The sequence below is a fragment of the Osmerus mordax genome, chromosome 7, assembly GCF_038355195.1.
Source record: "Osmerus mordax isolate fOsmMor3 chromosome 7, fOsmMor3.pri, whole genome shotgun sequence".
Lineage (NCBI taxonomy): Eukaryota > Metazoa > Chordata > Actinopteri > Osmeriformes > Osmeridae > Osmerus > Osmerus mordax.
The window spans coordinates 4,523,747-4,532,435 of NC_090056.1; the positions used below are offsets into that span (position 1 = coordinate 4,523,747).

An 8,689-nucleotide genomic window follows, 5' to 3' on the forward strand; every position below is an offset into this window, starting at 1 on the left:
TCAGGCGTTGGAGCATGGCACTCTTTGTTTGTAGACTATACACCCAGCAAATTTGAAACTTTCATTTGAAACTGTATCTGGACAAAATGTCAGCCTTCTGGACACAGGCTAAGCGTTTGAAACGATGACGGTCACAAAGGTCCCCGACGAGAATGCCTCTGGTTGCGTAGCAGTAAGCCTGGCTAGCTCAGTCGGTAGAGCATGAGACTCTTAATCTCAGGGTCGTGGGTTCGAGCCCCATGTTGGGTGTGTTTACATTATGGAGGTCTATCCGTCACTCTGAGAGGCTTCAAGTAGTTGAATCAACTATTGCAGATCCAGAGGTGCTGTGGCTTAGCTGGTTGAAAGCGCCTGTCTTGTAAACAGGAGATCCTGGGTTCAACTCCCAGCAGCACCTCACTGTGTTTGTTTCATACAACTGGCCCATTTTTAACTTTCACCAATGTTGTGGATTCAAACGTATAGCGTCACAAAGGTCCCAGACGAGAATGCCTCTGGAAGCAACATGCTAAAGCCTGGATAGCTCAGGCGTTGGAGCATGGCACTCTTTGTTTGTAGACTATACACCCAGCAAATTTGAAACATTCATTTGAAACTGTATCTGGACAAAATGTCAGCCTTCTGGACACAGGCCAAGCGTTTGAAACGATGACGGTCACAAAGGTGCCCGACGAGAATGCCTCTGGTTGCGTAGCAGTAAGCCCGGCTAGCTCAGTCGGTAGAGCATGAGACTCTTAATCTCAGGGTCGTGGGTTGGAGCCCCACGTTGGGCGTGTTTACATTATGGAGGTCTATCCGTCACTCTGAGAGGCTTCAAGTAGTTGAATCAACTATTGCAGATCCAGAGGTGCTGTGGCTTAGCTGGTTGAAAGCGCCTGTCTTGTAAACAGGAGATCCTGGGTTCAACTCCCAGCAGCACCTCACTGTGTTTGTTTCATACAACTGGCCCATTTTTTACTTTCACCAATGTTGTGGATTCAAACGTATAGCGTCACAAAGGTCCCAGACGAGAATGCCTCTGGAAGCAACATGCTAAAGCCTGAATAGCTCAGGCGTTGGAGCATGCCACTCTTTGTTTTTTAGACTATACACCCAGCAAATTTGAAACATTCATTTGAAACTGTATCTGGACAAAATGTCAGCCTTCTGGACCCAGGCCAAGCTTTTGAAACGATGACGGTCACAAATGTCCCCGACGAGAATGCCTCTGGTTGCGTAGCAGTAAGCCCGGCTAGCTCAGTCGGTAGAGCATGAGACTCTTAATCTCAGGGTCGTGGTTTCGAGCCCCATGTTGGGCGTGTTTACATTATGGAGGTCTATCCGTCACTCTGAGAGGCTTCAAGTAGTTGAATCAACTATTGCAGATCCAGAGGTGCTGTGGCTTAGCTGGTTGAAAGCGCCTGTCTTGTAAACAGGAGATCCTGGGTTCAACTCCCAGCAGCACCTCACTGTGTTTGTTTCATACAAATGGCCAATTTCTAACTTTCACCAATGTTGTGGATTCAAACGTATAGCGTCACAGGTCCCAGACGAGAATGCCTCTGGAAGCAACATGCTAAGCCTGGATAGCTCAGGCTTTGGAGCATGCAACTCTTTGTTTGTAGACTATACACCCAGCAAATTTGAAACATTCATTTGAAACTGTATCTGGACAAAATGTCAGCCTTCTGGACACAGGCCAAGCGTTTGAAACGATGACGGTCACAAAGGTCCCCGACGAGAATGCCTCTGGTTGCGTAGCAGTAAGCCCGGCTAGCTCAGTCGGTAGAGCATGAGACTCTTAATCTCAGGGTCGTGGGTTCGAGCCCCACGTTGGGCGTGTTTACATTATGGAGGTCTATCCGTCACTCTGAGAGGCTTCAAGTAGTTGAATCAACTATTGCAGATCCAGAGGTGCTGTGGCTTAGCTGGTTGAAAGCGCCTGTCTTGTAAACAGGAGATCCTGGGTTCAACTCCCAGCAGCACCTCACTGTGTTTGTTTCATACAACTGGCCCATTTTTAACTTTCACCAATGTTGTGGATTCAAACGTATAGCGTCACAAAGGTCCCAGACGAGAATGCCTCTGGAAGCAACATGCTAAAGCCTGGATAGCTCAGGCGTTGGAGCATGGCACTCTTTGTTTGTAGACTATACACCCAGCAAATTTGAAACATTCATTTGAAACTGTATCTGGACAAAATGTCAGCCTTCTGGACACAGGCCAAGCGTTTGAAACGATGACGGTCACAAAGGTGCCCGACGAGAATGCCTCTGGTTGCGTAGCAGTAAGCCCGGCTAGCTCAGTCGGTAGAGCATGAGACTCTTAATCTCAGGGTCGTGGGTTGGAGCCCCACGTTGGGCGTGTTTACATTATGGAGGTCTATCCGTCACTCTGAGAGGCTTCAAGTAGTTGAATCAACTATTGCAGATCCAGAGGTGCTGTGGCTTAGCTGGTTGAAAGCGCCTGTCTTGTAAACAGGAGATCCTGGGTTCAACTCCCAGCAGCACCTCACTGTGTTTGTTTCATACAACTGGCCCCTTTTTAACTTTCACCAATGTTGTGGATTCAAACGTATAGCGTCACAAAGGTCCCAGACGAGAATGCCTCTGGAAGCAACATGCTAAAGCCTGGATAGCTCAGGCGTTGGAGCATGGCACTCTTTGTTTGTAGACTATACACCCAGCAAATTTGAAACTTTCATTTGAAACTGTATCTGGACAAAATGTCAGCCTTCTGGACACAGGCTAAGCGTTTGAAACGATGACGGTCACAAAGGTCCCCGACGAGAATGCCTCTGGTTGCGTAGCAGTAAGCCTGGCTAGCTCAGTCGGTAGAGCATGAGACTCTTAATCTCAGGGTCGTGGGTTCGAGCCCCATGTTGGGTGTGTTTACATTATGGAGGTCTATCCGTCACTCTGAGAGGCTTCAAGTAGTTGAATCAACTATTGCAGATCCAGAGGTGCTGTGGCTTAGCTGGTTGAAAGCGCCTGTCTTGTAAACAGGAGATCCTGGGTTCAACTCCCAGCAGCACCTCACTGTGTTTGTTTCATACAACTGGCCCATTTTTAACTTTCACCAATGTTGTGGATTCAAACGTATAGCGTCACAAAGGTCCCAGACGAGAATGCCTCTGGAAGCAACATGCTAAAGCCTGGATAGCTCAGGCGTTGGAGCATGGCACTCTTTGTTTGTAGACTATACACCCAGCAAATTTGAAACATTCATTTGAAACTGTATCTGGACAAAATGTCAGCCTTCTGGACACAGGCCAAGCGTTTGAAACGATGACGGTCACAAAGGTGCCCGACGAGAATGCCTCTGGTTGCGTAGCAGTAAGCCCGGCTAGCTCAGTCGGTAGAGCATGAGACTCTTAATCTCAGGGTCGTGGGTTGGAGCCCCACGTTGGGCGTGTTTACATTATGGAGGTCTATCCGTCACTCTGAGAGGCTTCAAGTAGTTGAATCAACTATTGCAGATCCAGAGGTGCTGTGGCTTAGCTGGTTGAAAGCGCCTGTCTTGTAAACAGGAGATCCTGGGTTCAACTCCCAGCAGCACCTCACTGTGTTTGTTTCATACAACTGGCCCATTTTTTACTTTCACCAATGTTGTGGATTCAAACGTATAGCGTCACAAAGGTCCCAGACGAGAATGCCTCTGGAAGCAACATGCTAAAGCCTGGATAGCTCAGGCGTTGGAGCATGGCACTCTTTGTTTGTAGACTATACACCCAGCAAATTTGAAACATTCATTTGAAACTGTATCTGGACAAAATGTCAGCCTTCTGGACACAGGCCAAGCGTTTGAAACGATGACGGTCACAAAGGTCCCCGACGAGAATGCCTCTGGTTGCGTAGCAGTAAGCCCGGCTAGCTCAGTCGGTAGAGCATGAGACTCTTAATCTCAGGGTCGTGGTTTCGAGCCCCATGTTGGGCGTGTTTACATTATGGACGTCTATCCGTCACTCTGAGAGGCTTCAAGTAGTTGAATCAACTATTGCAGATCCAGAGGTGCTGTGGCTTAGCTGGTTGAAAGCGCCTGTCTTGTAAACAGGAGATCCTGGGTTCAACTCCCAGCAGCACCTCACTGTGTTTGTTTCATACAAATGGCCAATTTCTAACTTTCACCAATGTTGTGGATTCAAACGTATAGCGTCACAGGTCCCAGACGAGAATGCCTCTGGAAGCAACATGCTAAGCCTGGATAGCTCAGGCTTTGGAGCATGCAACTCTTTGTTTGTAGACTATACACCCAGCAAATTTGAAACATTCATTTGAAACTGTATCTGGACAAAATGTCAGCCTTCTGGACACAGGCCAAGCGTTTGAAACGATGACGGTCACAAAGGTCCCCGACGAGAATGCCTCTGGTTGCGTAGCAGTAAGCCCGGCTAGCTCAGTCGGTAGAGCATGAGACTCTTAATCTCAGGGTCGTGGGTTCGAGCCCCACGTTGGGCGTGTTTACATTATGGAGGTCTATCCGTCACTCTGAGAGGCTTCAAGTAGTTGAATCAACTATTGCAGATCCAGAGGTGCTGTGGCTTAGCTGGTTGAAAGCGCCTGTCTTGTAAACAGGAGATCCTGGGTTCAACTCCCAGCAGCACCTCACTGTGTTTGTTTCATACAACTGGCCCCTTTTTAACTTTCACCAATGTTGTGGATTCAAACGTATAGCGTCACAAAGGTCCCAGACGAGAATGCCTCTGGAAGCAACATGCTAAAGCCTGGATAGCTCAGGCGTTGGAGCATGGCACTCTTTGTTTGTAGACTATACACCCAGCAAATTTGAAACTTTCATTTGAAACTGTATCTGGACAAAATGTCAGCCTTCTGGACACAGGCTAAGCGTTTGAAACGATGACGGTCACAAAGGTCCCCGACGAGAATGCCTCTGGTTGCGTAGCAGTAAGCCTGGCTAGCTCAGTCGGTAGAGCATGAGACTCTTAATCTCAGGGTCGTGGGTTCGAGCCCCATGTTGGGTGTGTTTACATTATGGAGGTCTATCCGTCACTCTGAGAGGCTTCAAGTAGTTGAATCAACTATTGCAGATCCAGAGGTGCTGTGGCTTAGCTGGTTGAAAGCGCCTGTCTTGTAAACAGGAGATCCTGGGTTCAACTCCCAGCAGCACCTCACTGTGTTTGTTTCATACAACTGGCCCATTTTTAACTTTCACCAATGTTGTGGATTCAAACGTATAGCGTCACAAAGGTCCCAGACGAGAATGCCTCTGGAAGCAACATGCTAAAGCCTGGATAGCTCAGGCGTTGGAGCATGGCACTCTTTGTTTGTAGACTATACACCCAGCAAATTTGAAACATTCATTTGAAACTGTATCTGGACAAAATGTCAGCCTTCTGGACACAGGCCAAGCGTTTGAAACGATGACGGTCACAAAGGTGCCCGACGAGAATGCCTCTGGTTGCGTAGCAGTAAGCCCGGCTAGCTCAGTCGGTAGAGCATGAGACTCTTAATCTCAGGGTCGTGGGTTGGAGCCCCACGTTGGGCGTGTTTACATTATGGAGGTCTATCCGTCACTCTGAGAGGCTTCAAGTAGTTGAATCAACTATTGCAGATCCAGAGGTGCTGTGGCTTAGCTGGTTGAAAGCGCCTGTCTTGTAAACAGGAGATCCTGGGTTCAACTCCCAGCAGCACCTCACTGTGTTTGTTTCATACAACTGGCCCATTTTTTACTTTCACCAATGTTGTGGATTCAAACGTATAGCGTCACAAAGGTCCCAGACGAGAATGCCTCTGGAAGCAACATGCTAAAGCCTGGATAGCTCAGGCGTTGGAGCATGGCACTCTTTGTTTGTAGACTATACACCCAGCAAATTTGAAACATTCATTTGAAACTGTATCTGGACAAAATGTCAGCCTTCTGGACACAGGCCAAGCGTTTGAAACGATGACGGTCACAAAGGTCCCCGACGAGAATGCCTCTGGTTGCGTAGCAGTAAGCCCGGCTAGCTCAGTCGGTAGAGCATGAGACTCTTAATCTCAGGGTCGTGGTTTCGAGCCCCATGTTGGGCGTGTTTACATTATGGAGGTCTATCCGTCACTCTGAGAGGCTTCAAGTAGTTGAATCAACTATTGCAGATCCAGAGGTGCTGTGGCTTAGCTGGTTGAAAGCGCCTGTCTTGTAAACAGGAGATCCTGGGTTCAACTCCCAGCAGCACCTCACTGTGTTTGTTTCATACAAATGGCCAATTTCTAACTTTCACCAATGTTGTGGATTCAAACGTATAGCGTCACAGGTCCCAGACGAGAATGCCTCTGGAAGCAACATGCTAAGCCTGGATAGCTCAGGCTTTGGAGCATGCAACTCTTTGTTTGTAGACTATACACCCAGCAAATTTGAAACATTCATTTGAAACTGTATCTGGACAAAATGTCAGCCTTCTGGACACAGGCCAAGCGTTTGAAACGATGACGGTCACAAAGGTCCCCGACGAGAATGCCTCTGGTTGCGTAGCAGTAAGCCCGGCTAGCTCAGTCGGTAGAGCATGAGACTCTTAATCTCAGGGTCGTGGGTTCGAGCCCCACGTTGGGCGTGTTTACATTATGGAGGTCTATCCGTCACTCTGAGAGGCTTCAAGTAGTTGAATCAACTATTGCAGATCCAGAGGTGCTGTGGCTTAGCTGGTTGAAAGCGCCTGTCTTGTAAACAGGAGATCCTGGGTTCAACTCCCAGCAGCACCTCACTGTGTTTGTTTCATACAACTGGCCCATTTTTTACTTTCACCAATGTTGTGGATTCAAACGTATAGCGTCACAAAGGTCCCAGACGAGAATGCCTCTGGAAGCAACATGCTAAAGCCTGAATAGCTCAGGCGTTGGAGCATGCCACTCTTTGTTTTTTAGACTATACACCCAGCAAATTTGAAACATTCATTTGAAACTGTATCTGGACAAAATGTCAGCCTTCTGGACCCAGGCCAAGCTTTTGAAACGATGACGGTCACAAATGTCCCCGACGAGAATGCCTCTGGTTGCGTAGCAGTAAGCCCGGCTAGCTCAGTCGGTAGAGCATGAAACTCTTAATCTCAGGGACATGGGTTCGAGCCCCACGTTGGGCGTGTTTACATTATGGAGGTCTATCCGTCACTCTGAGAGGCTTCAAGTAGTTGAATCAACTATTGCAGATCCAGAGGTGCTGTGGCTTAGCTGGTTGAAAGCACCTGTCTTGTAAACAGGAGATCCTGGGTTCAACTCCCAGCAGCACCTCACTGTGTTTGTTTCATACAACTGGCCCCTTTTTAACTTTCACCAATGTTGTGGATTCAAACGTATAGCGTCACAAAGGTCCCAGACGAGAATGCCTCTGGAAGCAACATGCTAAAGCCTGGATAGCTCAGGCGTTGGAGCATGGCCCTCTTTGTTTGTAGACTATACACCCAGCAAATTTGAAACATTCATTTGAAACTGTATCTGGACAAAATGTCAGCCTTCTGGACACAGGCCAAGCGTTTGAAACGATGACGGTCACAAAGGTCCCCGACGAGAATGCCTCTGGTTGCGTAGCAGTAAGCCCGGCTAGCTCAGTCGGTAGAGCATGAGACTCTTAATCTCAGGGTCGTGGGTTCGAGCCCCATGTTGGGCGTGTTTACATTATGGAGGTCTATCCGTCACTCTGAGAGGCTTCAAGTAGTTGAATCAACTATTGCAGATCCAGAGGTGCTGTGGCTTAGCTGGTTGAAAGCGCCTGTCTTGTAAACAGGAGATCCTGGGTTCAACTCCCAGCAGCACCTCACTGTGTTTGTTTCATACAAATGGCCAATTTCTAACTTTCACCAATGTTGTGGATTCAAACGTATAGCGTCACAGGTCCCAGACGAGAATGCCTCTGGAAGCAACATGCTAAGCCTGGATAGCTCAGGCTTTGGAGCATGCAACTCTTTGTTTGTAGACTATACACCCAGCAAATTTGAAACATTCATTTGAAACTGTATCTGGACAAAATGTCAGCCTTCTGGACACAGGCCAAGCGTTTGAAACGATGACGGTCACAAAGGTCCCCGACGAGAATGCCTCTGTTTGCGTAGCAGTAAGCCCGGCTAGCTCAGTCGGTAGAGCATGAGACTCTTAATCTCAGGGTCGTGGGTTCGAGCCCCACGTTGGGCGTGTTTACATTATGGAGGTCTATCCGTCACTCTGAGAGGCTTCAAGTAGTTGAATCAACTATTGCAGATCCAGAGGTGCTGTGGCTTAGCTGGTTGAAAGCGCCTGTCTTGTAAACAGGAGATCCTGGGTTCAACTCCCAGCAGCACCTCACTGTGTTTGTTTCATACAACTGGCCCGTTTTTTACTTTCACCAATGTTGTGGATTCAAACGTATAGCGTCACAAAGGTCCCAGACGAGAATGCCTCTGGAAGCAACATGCTAAAGCCTGAATAGCTCAGGCGTTGGAGCATGCCACTCTTTGTTTTTTAGACTATACACCCAGCAAATTTGAAACATTTATTTGAAACTGTATCTGGACAAAATGTCAGCCTTCTGGACACAGGCCAAGCGTTTGAAACGATGACGGTCACAAAGGTCCCCGACGAGAATGCCTCTGTTTGCGTAGCAGTAAGCCCGGCTAGCTCAGTCGGTAGAGCATGAGACTCTTAATCTCAGGGTCGTGGGTTCGAGCCCCACGTTGGGCGTGTTTACATTATGGAGGTCTATCCGTCACTCTGAGAGGCTTCAAGTAGTTGAATCAACTATTGCA

The 8,689-nt window shown here is 48.1% G+C and overlaps 22 non-coding genes across 22 annotated transcripts; all 22 read left to right on the forward strand.

Moving 5' to 3' along the window:
• The first annotated feature begins 322 nt into the window (after positions 1-322).
• trnat-ugu (transfer RNA threonine (anticodon UGU)) lies at positions 323-397 on the forward strand. The gene has a single exon. It is a non-coding gene; the product is annotated as a tRNA-Thr (tRNA).
• Positions 398-846: 449 nt separating this feature from the next.
• On the forward strand, positions 847-921 carry trnat-ugu (transfer RNA threonine (anticodon UGU)). Its single transcript has one exon. It is a non-coding gene; the product is annotated as a tRNA-Thr (tRNA).
• Positions 922-1,371: 450 nt separating this feature from the next.
• trnat-ugu (transfer RNA threonine (anticodon UGU)) lies at positions 1,372-1,446 on the forward strand. The gene has a single exon. It is a non-coding gene; the product is annotated as a tRNA-Thr (tRNA).
• Positions 1,447-1,746: 300 nt separating this feature from the next.
• Positions 1,747-1,819, forward strand: trnak-cuu (transfer RNA lysine (anticodon CUU)). The gene has a single exon. It is a non-coding gene; the product is annotated as a tRNA-Lys (tRNA).
• Positions 1,820-1,892: 73 nt separating this feature from the next.
• On the forward strand, positions 1,893-1,967 carry trnat-ugu (transfer RNA threonine (anticodon UGU)). The gene has a single exon. It is a non-coding gene; the product is annotated as a tRNA-Thr (tRNA).
• Positions 1,968-2,416: 449 nt separating this feature from the next.
• On the forward strand, positions 2,417-2,491 carry trnat-ugu (transfer RNA threonine (anticodon UGU)). The gene has a single exon. It is a non-coding gene; the product is annotated as a tRNA-Thr (tRNA).
• Positions 2,492-2,940: 449 nt separating this feature from the next.
• Positions 2,941-3,015, forward strand: trnat-ugu (transfer RNA threonine (anticodon UGU)). The gene has a single exon. It is a non-coding gene; the product is annotated as a tRNA-Thr (tRNA).
• A 449-nt stretch (positions 3,016-3,464) lies between these two features.
• trnat-ugu (transfer RNA threonine (anticodon UGU)) lies at positions 3,465-3,539 on the forward strand. Its single transcript has one exon. It is a non-coding gene; the product is annotated as a tRNA-Thr (tRNA).
• A 449-nt stretch (positions 3,540-3,988) lies between these two features.
• trnat-ugu (transfer RNA threonine (anticodon UGU)) lies at positions 3,989-4,063 on the forward strand. The gene has a single exon. It is a non-coding gene; the product is annotated as a tRNA-Thr (tRNA).
• Positions 4,064-4,363: 300 nt separating this feature from the next.
• Positions 4,364-4,436, forward strand: trnak-cuu (transfer RNA lysine (anticodon CUU)). Its single transcript has one exon. It is a non-coding gene; the product is annotated as a tRNA-Lys (tRNA).
• A 73-nt stretch (positions 4,437-4,509) lies between these two features.
• trnat-ugu (transfer RNA threonine (anticodon UGU)) lies at positions 4,510-4,584 on the forward strand. The gene has a single exon. It is a non-coding gene; the product is annotated as a tRNA-Thr (tRNA).
• A 449-nt stretch (positions 4,585-5,033) lies between these two features.
• trnat-ugu (transfer RNA threonine (anticodon UGU)) lies at positions 5,034-5,108 on the forward strand. The gene has a single exon. It is a non-coding gene; the product is annotated as a tRNA-Thr (tRNA).
• Positions 5,109-5,557: 449 nt separating this feature from the next.
• trnat-ugu (transfer RNA threonine (anticodon UGU)) lies at positions 5,558-5,632 on the forward strand. The gene has a single exon. It is a non-coding gene; the product is annotated as a tRNA-Thr (tRNA).
• A 449-nt stretch (positions 5,633-6,081) lies between these two features.
• Positions 6,082-6,156, forward strand: trnat-ugu (transfer RNA threonine (anticodon UGU)). The gene has a single exon. It is a non-coding gene; the product is annotated as a tRNA-Thr (tRNA).
• Positions 6,157-6,456: 300 nt separating this feature from the next.
• Positions 6,457-6,529, forward strand: trnak-cuu (transfer RNA lysine (anticodon CUU)). The gene has a single exon. It is a non-coding gene; the product is annotated as a tRNA-Lys (tRNA).
• A 73-nt stretch (positions 6,530-6,602) lies between these two features.
• On the forward strand, positions 6,603-6,677 carry trnat-ugu (transfer RNA threonine (anticodon UGU)). The gene has a single exon. It is a non-coding gene; the product is annotated as a tRNA-Thr (tRNA).
• A 450-nt stretch (positions 6,678-7,127) lies between these two features.
• trnat-ugu (transfer RNA threonine (anticodon UGU)) lies at positions 7,128-7,202 on the forward strand. Its single transcript has one exon. It is a non-coding gene; the product is annotated as a tRNA-Thr (tRNA).
• Positions 7,203-7,505: 303 nt separating this feature from the next.
• On the forward strand, positions 7,506-7,578 carry trnak-cuu (transfer RNA lysine (anticodon CUU)). The gene has a single exon. It is a non-coding gene; the product is annotated as a tRNA-Lys (tRNA).
• A 73-nt stretch (positions 7,579-7,651) lies between these two features.
• trnat-ugu (transfer RNA threonine (anticodon UGU)) lies at positions 7,652-7,726 on the forward strand. Its single transcript has one exon. It is a non-coding gene; the product is annotated as a tRNA-Thr (tRNA).
• A 300-nt stretch (positions 7,727-8,026) lies between these two features.
• On the forward strand, positions 8,027-8,099 carry trnak-cuu (transfer RNA lysine (anticodon CUU)). Its single transcript has one exon. It is a non-coding gene; the product is annotated as a tRNA-Lys (tRNA).
• Positions 8,100-8,172: 73 nt separating this feature from the next.
• trnat-ugu (transfer RNA threonine (anticodon UGU)) lies at positions 8,173-8,247 on the forward strand. Its single transcript has one exon. It is a non-coding gene; the product is annotated as a tRNA-Thr (tRNA).
• A 304-nt stretch (positions 8,248-8,551) lies between these two features.
• trnak-cuu (transfer RNA lysine (anticodon CUU)) lies at positions 8,552-8,624 on the forward strand. The gene has a single exon. It is a non-coding gene; the product is annotated as a tRNA-Lys (tRNA).
• Positions 8,625-8,689: the final 65 nt, after the last annotated feature.